We start from the raw sequence: 10,285 nt of genomic DNA, 5'->3' as shown, positions 1-10,285 counted from the left end.
GGAAAGAACATAGTATGGTGGAATGGGCTTGAATTCTGAGTCTAGACGGACCAGTCTTCTGGTTGTGTGACTGAGAGAAATTTTCTTCAGTTCCCAGAACTGGTTCCTTCTTTTGTGAAGTGGGGTAATGCATATTTTACAGAGCTTTTGTGAGAATGAGGAAGCATGTAAAACACAGCGCTGGTGCTCAAATGTCAGTTCCCTTCTCTTATTGACTAGGAGTAGTCACCACTTTGTGAGAATTTTTAGTACAGGACCAGAACTCAGAAGGTAAGTTCTTCAATGAATAGCCTAATTCTTGGATAACAGTGGCTTACCCAAAGGGCTTGAGTAATTGTTTTGTGGCATTGAACTTTCCTTGGTATGGGCTCCACCCAGCGCATATGAAAATGAATACCTTTGAGCAGCCAAATGTTCCTCATTCTCAAGACAAATTTGTAAAAAAGAATTCAGCATTCAAGAATCAAGTAACCACATTTGAATATTATGCATGAAGACCAAGAACCACAGGTCCAAAATCTTTTGTATATCACATGCTTAGCATGACAATCTCATTTCTCTTTATAATATATGATGATGAAAGAGAAAAATGAGGTCAAAAGACAGACAAAGTCCCTCTTTGGTGCTCCATTGAAAATCTTGGGTATTTTCTTCCAGGTTCCTTCTTTCCCTTTGATGGAGATTTTTTATAATTACACCTTTATTAGGACTTCCAAAATTCAAATTTGAGAGAAGCTGACTGGGCATTAGACTTCACTAATGCAGGAAAAGATAGAAAAACTCAGCTTAGACATCTGATTTATTAATTCTTCAAATTCAGTTACTGAAAAACAATCCCTAATGTCTCTGAGAGACAGTCAGCCTAGTCTCATATTTACTCCAAAGAAAAAATTCTTCTGAAGTATTTTTAACTTCACTCTTTTGATCAATTCAGACTATGTTCCCACACAACCTACAAAGCCTTTTAGTTCAAATTTGACAGATGTAATTGCTTGAATATATTTTCCTTTAAGTATACCAAATAGAGGTATAATTATCAGAATTTATAAAATATAGTATAATTTAACGGCTGGTTATTAACTTTTTGAAAAATAATTCTCTGGTTGAAACTTCTCTGATTCAACTAATTTGATGATAAGTTCATGGAAAAGACAAGCGGGAGCTTGGGAAGAGCTCTGACCTAGATTCTAGGGCCGTTACCAACCAGTTTTGTCACACTGGTTACATCAGATAATTCGCTAGTCCTTGGTTGCTTAATATTAGGGAATTGAGCAAAATATTTGCCATGGTTTCTTCTGTAATTTCAAATTACAAGAACTCATCTATTGTACAAACCAAGGTCTAAATTTCTGTCTTGGAAATTCTGAATATCTTGTGGAATTGTTAGTGGAGTTAGGAATTTCCCAAATTCTATTTCCCATCATTCCTTCTACCATTAAATGCCACCGGTCACTGACTTCTGTTTTATTATAGCAACAATAATTTAACATTGAATTCAAGGACATATGGAGGAGAAAAAGTTTCATGTTAAAAGCATTCTTAATATGTCTCATATGATAATGAACTTTTTCAATAAGTTTGCAAAAGTTTCCAACTAATTGAGTGTTGTTTTACAACATTATAAAATCTAATGAACAATACCTTTCCCATCTGATTTGAAAGTATGCAAATTAATATTAGTGAGAACATTTTAAACAACATCTATCATAGTGTATGACTTAAGTCCTAAATATAAAATCATATTGTGTTACAATTCCCTTGCCTCCTTCTGATACATTTAAGAAGGTTGATAATATTACTCAACCATATCTTAGGGTGTTTAGGATAACTCTATTTTTTAAAAAAAACTGAAAGCGGAAAATCTGTAAGGATTGCTTATAAAAGTGACTGGCCCAATTTGGTGGTCAGCCCATTTTTGAAAGATTAGGTTTGAATGGAAAATTGAGAAAGCAAAAGGCTATTAATAATGACAGGAGGTGGGTGGATGAATAGGTGTAGTAGATTGTGGTGGCAGAAATGTGAAATTGCTATAATTCTAAAGAACCACATCTCTGTTTCTTTGTCACCTTCTCAGCAAATGGTGGTTTCATGGTTCGGAAAAAGATGTACTAAATGTTCAGATGAGATCATGAAGCTCAAGAGGGTGGAAAGATTTCAATTTGCTATTTTAGTACTCAAAATAAGAATTTTATATCCGCGAGGCAATTCAATATTCTTACAAGCATTTATAATGACCATGACCAGAAAGACCCTCATTCTTCACATGCAGGAAGTTATCAGATGTTACTGACTCTAAATATCTTCACTTACATTCATTTTTCTCTGTCCTGTCACCATATAGGTGCATCCATTACCATTTCTTACTTGGATGCCTGCACCAGCTTCCTAACTAGTCTGTTTCCAGCACTGGTTCTCCATTTTACTAACAAAGTGATCATCTAAAAACACAAATCTGATCATGGCCCTGTACCATTAAAAAATCTTCCATAGTTTCCATTGCCTTCAAAATAAAACTCAAATCTTCAGCAGAACATAAAGGTTCTTTGTTATCTGACATCTGTCCTTCAATTCAGCCTTATCTGACAGCACTCTTTTCCTCTCTGCAACTTAACTTCTTGGTCATGCTGAAACAATTTTACTTCCCTAAACTTGCCTTGCCTTCTTATCACATGTCCATAACTCCACACATATGTATCTTTTGCTTGAAATGACTTTCATTACCTGTTCACGTGAGAAACTCTTGATTTTAAGACTTGGCTATCACATACTTTCTTCATTTGTTCTCACTTCTGCAGTTTGATTTGCACCAGTATGTTCCTGTTGTGAATTTCAAAGCTTGATACTTCCTTCTCTGAAAGGCACTTTATCGTTGCTCTGAAATGTAATTGTCTTTCTCTAGACTAAAACAAGGAAAAGGACTATTTCTTGTTTATCATTTTCTCTCAGTACTTAGCGTAATGCCTGGCACACAGTAGGCATTCTTTTTTAAAAAAATATTTATTTTTTAGTTGTAGTTGGACACAATACCTTCACTTATCCATTTTTTTTTTAATGTGGTGCTGAGGATTGAACCCAGGGTCTCACATGTGCGAGGCCAGCGCTCTACCGCTGGGCCACAGCCCCAGCTCCCACAGTAGGTATTCTTTAAGTGAATGTTAAAATAATCAATGCTTAAAAGTTCAAGCAGGAAAAGCACAACTTGGAGTAACTTCAAAATGATATTAGTTATGACAGTTGTTTGAATTGTTTTTAATGTTGTCAAAGCTACTATTTACAGCACAAAGGCCTAAAAATAATCTCAAATTGACCATAAAGAACCACATTCAAGGTGTGACTCCACTTTGTGTACAACCAGAGACATGAAAAAATTGTGCTCTATATGTGTACTATGAGTTGAAATGCATTCTGCTGTCATATATAACTAATAATAATAATAATAATAATAGACCACATTCAAACAACAATCTTTCCTGACACTTTGTAATTTTCTTGGACAGAAAAGAATGATTTTTTAAAAAATTCATAATTTCTTTTCTTATTCTGCAGCTATCAGAGGCATCTGGAAATCTCTGAAAACTTATCAATTACATTTAAAAGAGAAGAGATAACTACTGTTTATGTTCCATTATCAACAATTTCTATAAAGATTTTAGAAATTTTACTTTTATTTTCACACCATAGTTCTAGGAAAAAATCCAAGTCCCAAGTGACCTTGCTTTCATAGAAGAAACAGCTGGCAAAGCAAGATAAAGCTCCAAAAACTCGGGCATCCAGAAATTTTATCATATTCTTCTATATATAATCTATGATCTTAATTTCTACATAATACTCCAGTAGAAAGGCTAAAATGAAACATGACAGAATTTTTTTTTTTTTTTTGTACCAGAGATTGAACTCAGGGGTATTCGACCACTGAGCCACATCCCCAGCCCTATTTTGTATTTTATTTAGAGACAGGGTCTCACTGAGATGTTTAGTGCCTCAGTTTTGCTGAGGCTGCTTTGAACCCATGATCCTCCTGCCTCAGTCTCCTGAGCCACTGGGATTACAGGCAGGTGCTACCAAGCATGGCTAGAAACTTAATCTTGGTCAATTTATGCTCTTTTTTCTTGAAGTCTAGAGGCTAATCTAGTTCCTGGGTATCAGAGGGATGGAACAAGGGTTGTTTTGTATTTACTTTCATCATTTAACATGCTGTCTCTCAAGTATTTTTATGTACAAACATGGGTAAATTGCATGGTACAACTACAGTCCACCTCTAATTGATAGTCATCTGAAGTGGACTATTATAGACATTTGAAATTCTGAAAACAAAAGTCACAGCATACTCTTCTTTACCAGACCCAAGTCATGGATTTTATTATCTAAGCTTCAAAGCATTTTATATGCCTTCTGAGAAGCTCATACCGGTTCCAAATGTTATTACAAGGCCAATGCATATAATAAGTTTTAAATAAATTAAAGTATTATATTTCAATATATGTAACAGTGCATTAAACAAAAAGTTATAAGTAGGTGATTTTTATTTCCAGGAAATCATAATTGCTAAGCAAATCCCATGCTGTAAGCACCAAGCAAAATACTAATGGCTTTAATGTGTACAAAAATATAAACCCACCCAAACTACTAGCATAGCCTTGAATATAACAATGGAAAAAGACAGGAAAACAAAATGCATTCTGAGGTATTAATGATGATTGTCTCTAGGTAGCAAAATCACTGGTGATTTAATAGCTTTTCTTTCATTTCATTTTCTAAATTTTCTGTATTGCATATGTATTATTTTTAGAGTAAAAATAAATTACATCTGAAACTTTTTGCTTTTGAGGATATTGTTACAGAGCTAGCAGGAGCTTCGAGTATTTTTGTGTACTCATGTTAATAGTGAAGGCTCTGTGAGGGCAGATTGTACTCTAGTGCACGGGGGAGAATCTCAAGTGGTGATGGGTGTAGGGAGGGGCAGACAAGAAACGTAGGTGAAAGAAAGCAGGGAATGTGGAAAGGGTGCACTCTGTCTTGGGGGAAGCTGTTACGCATTGCCAGCTGACTGTTGCAAAATAAGAATATGGCTCAGTGTCAATTTTTTTTTTTTAATGAGAAACCAGATATCTATTTGAAAATTGTTAATGTTGAAAACAAGTTATTATTATTTTTAAGTTGTCAACAGTGTTTCTGCCAAATCAAAAATGTCTACAGGCCAGATGCAACTTTTAGGTAGTACATTTGAACTTCTGCTTAGATGTTTTGGTTCACAATTTGATAAATAAATTTATAGCATAATAAATAATAAATTCCCATCGTACTTGAACCAGGGCACATAGAAAAATAAAGTAACATTTGTCCACCACAGGGAAAGAAGCTTTTCATTGCCTAGAGGTGTCCAAACTGTGGCCTCTCGGTGCCTAGGTTAACCCTTCTGTTGGAATTTCTAAGGGGCTGAAGGAAGAATTAGCTATCTTGGGCATCTGTGTAACCCATTTGCAGCATCGGCTGTGACATGGTACACTCTGCATTTTAAAACATGGAATAATGTCTGCAGAAATGAGATAAACATAGCTTTGGGTGGATGGTAGCATAGGGAACAGTGGTGTGGAGAGAAATCCTTGGAAAAGTCCTTACAGGGAAGCAGAGGGATTTAATGGGTGGACTAGAGAAACTTAGTGAAGAACTTGAGACCTGATCAGCTGGTATAATTTCTTGAAGATAAGAAGTGTAAAGAAGTGAAAAGATCCTAGTATCCCTGGGGTTCATGGAGATGCTGATTTGAAAGTGCCCCCCTACCCTCAACAAACAAACAAACAAAAAAACCCCAACCTTTGTTGAGCGAATGCAGCCCGAGGGTGCTGATTCAGGAAGGAGAGATCTGACCTCAAGTTTCTACCACTTTGTGAGAGTAAAGGTGAGTATTCTATTCCTGACCTACCCCACCCATGGATACCAGCCACTCTTTTCTCCTCTTGCTCTCTTCAGCCCCATTCCCTGAGGAGTTTTCCTTACCCCATGGGACAGATTGATGTTTCCTAGATTTTTCAAAAATACTCTTGCATTTATTGCAGTTTTTCAACTTTTTTTGTCTTTCTTTAAAAAATAGATTATGAAGCAAGAAAGGAAATATTGGTTAGTTTAAATCAACTAAGGATATACCACAATTTCTAAGGGGCGTGAGAGATTGACTGGAATCAGTTTCTGAATCTTGGACTTCCACATTCTCCTTTGAGCTTATCTGCCTTAGGACACCCTTGCAGTATCTGCTTTCTCCTCTCTCATTTTCCTTTGCTCAATTTCCTCCCTTCCACCAACCACCTTAGGAAATTCAAGATAGTTCTGCAGCATATTACTTTGGGGTGGAAGAAGCTCTTAAGTGCCAAACCAAAAGACAATTAAAATAATTGGAGTGGATAATGAGCAGGGGAATAATTAAAATAAATGAGTAACAAGTCCTTTTAAAACTCAGGAGATTTTCAATTCTTTTCAGTAAAAGTAAAAGAGAAACTTTAACTGAGTGGTCAGTTGGTGAGTTATTAAAAGATAACTTTTGATAATACGTTACCATGTGATTTTACTCATAACTCTGAAGGTATTCGAGTATAATTGCAAGTCATTGCTGTAATAACACTCTTTCTTGTTTAATTATTCTTTTACGTGAATAAGTTTTTCAGAGCTAACATTGCGAAAGAATAAAATGGAAATAAAAATCTAAATGTAGCAATAATTATTATTAACTCACAGTTACATAAACTAATTGAAAAAAGTCCCTACTATCTCTCAAGATGAATTTACAATAAAATTTTAATGATGTATATTAACATTAGCTAAATGTGCTATTTATCCTGGTTGATCAATTTTATCCATATAATAAGTTATGATAGCTACATGCAAAAAAAAAATGACAGCAGTATAGAACCAGAGACTATTTCAATTTTTATGCATATTTTATTGCAAAGGATTGTGATACAGTGATCAATAAAATATTTCAAGTAGCAAAATATGGCATATTAGAGCTGGGGATATAGACCAGTTGGTAGAGTTGTTGCCTCCTATGCATATGGCCTCGGGTTCAATCCCTAGCACCAGACACACACACACACACACACACACATATTAGGATTAGGATATAATTTTGTTGGGAGGATGGAATGAAAATATGAGTTCAGGGAGAAAAAGAAATAATGTAAAATTTCTGACAATAAAGAAAGGTTTGTTTATATACATATTTTTAAGTGGATAATGGTCACCAGGCATGGTGGCACACTGTAATCCCAGCAATTTTGGAGAACAAGACAGGACTGCACATTTGAGGCTAGTCTTAGCAATTTAGGGAGACCTGCAAGTTCACTGGGCTGGGGATGTAACTCCATGTTAGAGCACCTATGGGTTTAATCCCTAATACCATATCCAGATACACCAAAAAAGATAAAATAGATGATGGTGAATGTTGGACCTATATGGTATTTAACTTGTCTTTTCCTCCCCCCCTCCTTCTCTTTCCCTTTCCACGCCCCCCTTCTTCTTCACATCCACCGTTTCACTAAGTTGCTGATGCTGGCCTCCAAATTATGATCCTCCTGCCTCAGCCTTCTAAGTCCCTAGAATTACAGGTGTGCCACCCTGCCTGACTATATTCTCTTGGTTATATTTAAGAGTGATTTAGTAGCTTAATTTAAATAATGTCTATATTATAATACATCAGAAATCATATCCTATGCCATTAACTAAATTTACAATAAAAAAGTTTAGATTACGATTTTAAAAAGTCTGAGGGAATATAAAAAGTTTCAAGTTTATTTTAGGGAACAAGCAAGCCAAATCTGAAGATCTCTGTCTTAGCAGCCAGGCCTTGGATCCTACAATAAAATGAAATCCTGTTTATATTTCCATGGGTACCATAGCCCTGATTTTTAGAATTGGCCTAATGTGCCTTGTTGTTTACTTCTTCAATGGAGCAGATAGATACTAAAGAATGCTACAAGAAATTCTCAGTGATTAGCTGTCACTCAGTAATAAGGAGAAAATGGTTAGAGTATTTAGCTTTAACTTCTAAGTGCTGACGATTCATAAACCCTCCCCTAGTCAGGACCGCTCCTCTGAGTTTTAGATTTACATTTCCAGGGACATGTGACAAATCCATCTGGGCTGTCTGTCGGGCAGTGTGCCCATATCAGGTCCACTATTCCAGTTCTGATACTGTGATCCCCTTCCCTGCAACTCCAAACTGGCTTCCAGTGAACCTTTCATCTCTCTGAGTTTTAGGCAGCTGGGACTCCCTGCTCCTGCCACTGTGTGGCTGCCACCGCTGCAGCTCCTGGTTTGCCTGGATGAGTAGGAATGAGACAATGGGGGAGAGAAAAAAGGAAACAGATGTTTCTCCTGTTTTCTCTGAGCATTAGGGATCTCCTTTCTTACTCCTTGGTTTAGAACTACAAGACTTCATCTGGGGCTTTTTCCTTGCCTGGTTTGGGCTTCAGGTTTCAGGAGATAATGGAGGGAAAAGATAATGGGAAACTCCCTGCTTGTCAGCATGATTTCAAAATCTGGTCTTCTTTCCCAGTCTGCTTGCTGTGATTTTATTTAAAAATTATTATTATTATTATTTAGTGCTGGGGATTGAATCCATTTCATTTCACTTTTAGAGCTGCCTCATTTATTCTGTCCATTTTACATATGCATTCAGTGGGAAAGACAGGGTTATAGTCTGCTTATCCAGAACTTCTGTATTCTGTATTTTAACTTATTATGGGATAAACATTGTCTATTTTTGTTAGTTAATGGGTGCATGCTCCCCTCTTTACCATCTTTCACCAACGTAATCATTTTTAAGTCTATAGTACAGTAGTGTGAACTATGTGCACCTTGTTGTGCAACAGATCTCTAGAATTTTTTTGTCTTGCAAAACTGAAGCTGTACCCATGAACAACTTCCCTATTTCCCTCTCCTATTTCCCCCTCCTGATAATCTCCTACACCATATTCTTGATTGGGTGTTTTAGTTTCTTCTTAGTTTCTATTATAATTGTGATGGGTATATAGTTAGGAGAGTTTAGAAAAATGTCTTTTTTTTTTTTTTTTTTTTGTGGAGCCTAGGCCTTCTATGCAAATTCCTATTATAATGAGACTTTTTCCTTTTGCTACCAGATTGTCTCTTAATTTAGCTGAAATTAGTAGCTTTCAAGTAATAAGCAATATCAAGAAGTTCTGTTATACTGTAAAAATTGAATTTGGGGACAGATGTTGTATTTGACCTGTTAGACCAGGTCTGGCCTATAGTAATGTAATTTGAAGATGTATGCCTGACTGTTGTGTTTTTTCTTTCTTTCTTTCTTTCTTTTTTTTTTAAAGATGTGGATGGACATAATACCTTCATGTAATTTATTTATTTATTTCCATGTGGTGCTGAGGATCAAACCCAGTGCCTCATGCATGCTAGGCAAGCGCTCTACCACTAAGATACAACCCCAGCCCCTGTCTGTTGTTAAGACCCATCATGATATCTTGCTGGGTGTGGAAACACCTGAGCCCTCTGGTTCTCTCCAGAAAAGTTTGGAAGAATGGGATTCAGGTCAGCACCATGTATTTTGCTGCTGGAACCTGTAAAAGATTCTGCTTCCCTCTCCTCTAGGTATGAGGCAGATGTTGTGATCTTGACAGATCTACAGGCATGCAGATACTTCCAATTCTTTTCATCGGTATATGCTCTGAATTTTCCCCAGAATAGTGAGAATTAAAACCTTTACTTTCTCTCCTGGGGCAGGGACCCTCATCTTTCAATCCACTAAGTCTGCAGAGGGCCGGAGATGGCAGAAAACTTGCTTTTTCTTGTAACTATGGCACGTAGTCTGAATTTTCTGTGTAAATTCACTTGATTCGAGGAAAAAAAAAAAAAACAAACCAGAATTAGTTCCAAGTTAGTAAGATATTACTCTGATTTTCTTGAGTGAGGAATAATCTCTCTAATGGTTAGATTTCTCTCCAGAAAAAAAAATGATACCAATTTACATTTATATTAAGAATATATAAAAATATGTATCTCACCACACCCTCACTATCATTCTCATCCTTTTATTGTTGTTGTTGTTACTGGGGATTGAACCCATGGGTGCTTTACCATTGAGCTGTATTTCCAGCCCTTTTTAAATTTGAGATAGTGTCTTGCTAAATTGTTGAGATTGGCCTTGAACTTGTGATTCTCCTGCCTCGGCCTCCTGAATTGTTTGGATTACAGTTCTGAAATAATTTTTTTTTTCTGAAATCATTTTACTGCATTATTTATTCTAGGATCTTTGCCACCT

The 10,285-nt window shown here is 36.2% G+C and overlaps 1 long non-coding RNA gene across 2 annotated transcripts in view; it reads left to right on the top strand.

The window, feature by feature from the left end:
* Positions 1 to 204: 204 nt before the first annotated feature.
* LOC114085319 (uncharacterized) overlaps positions 205 to 10,285 on the top strand; it is a 40,933-nt gene continuing 30,852 nt past the window's right edge. For both annotated transcript variants that reach the window (XR_003581454.2, XR_011706601.1), the window contains exon 1: positions 205 to 270. This is a non-coding gene — a long non-coding RNA (uncharacterized lncRNA). The remainder of the gene's footprint in view (positions 271 to 10,285) is intronic.

Source organism: Marmota flaviventris, chromosome 1 (assembly GCF_047511675.1).
Source record: "Marmota flaviventris isolate mMarFla1 chromosome 1, mMarFla1.hap1, whole genome shotgun sequence".
Taxonomy (NCBI): Eukaryota; Metazoa; Chordata; class Mammalia; order Rodentia; family Sciuridae; genus Marmota; species Marmota flaviventris.
Note: the sequence above shows the minus strand (reverse complement) of the source record. Positions and strands in the feature narration are given on the sequence as shown.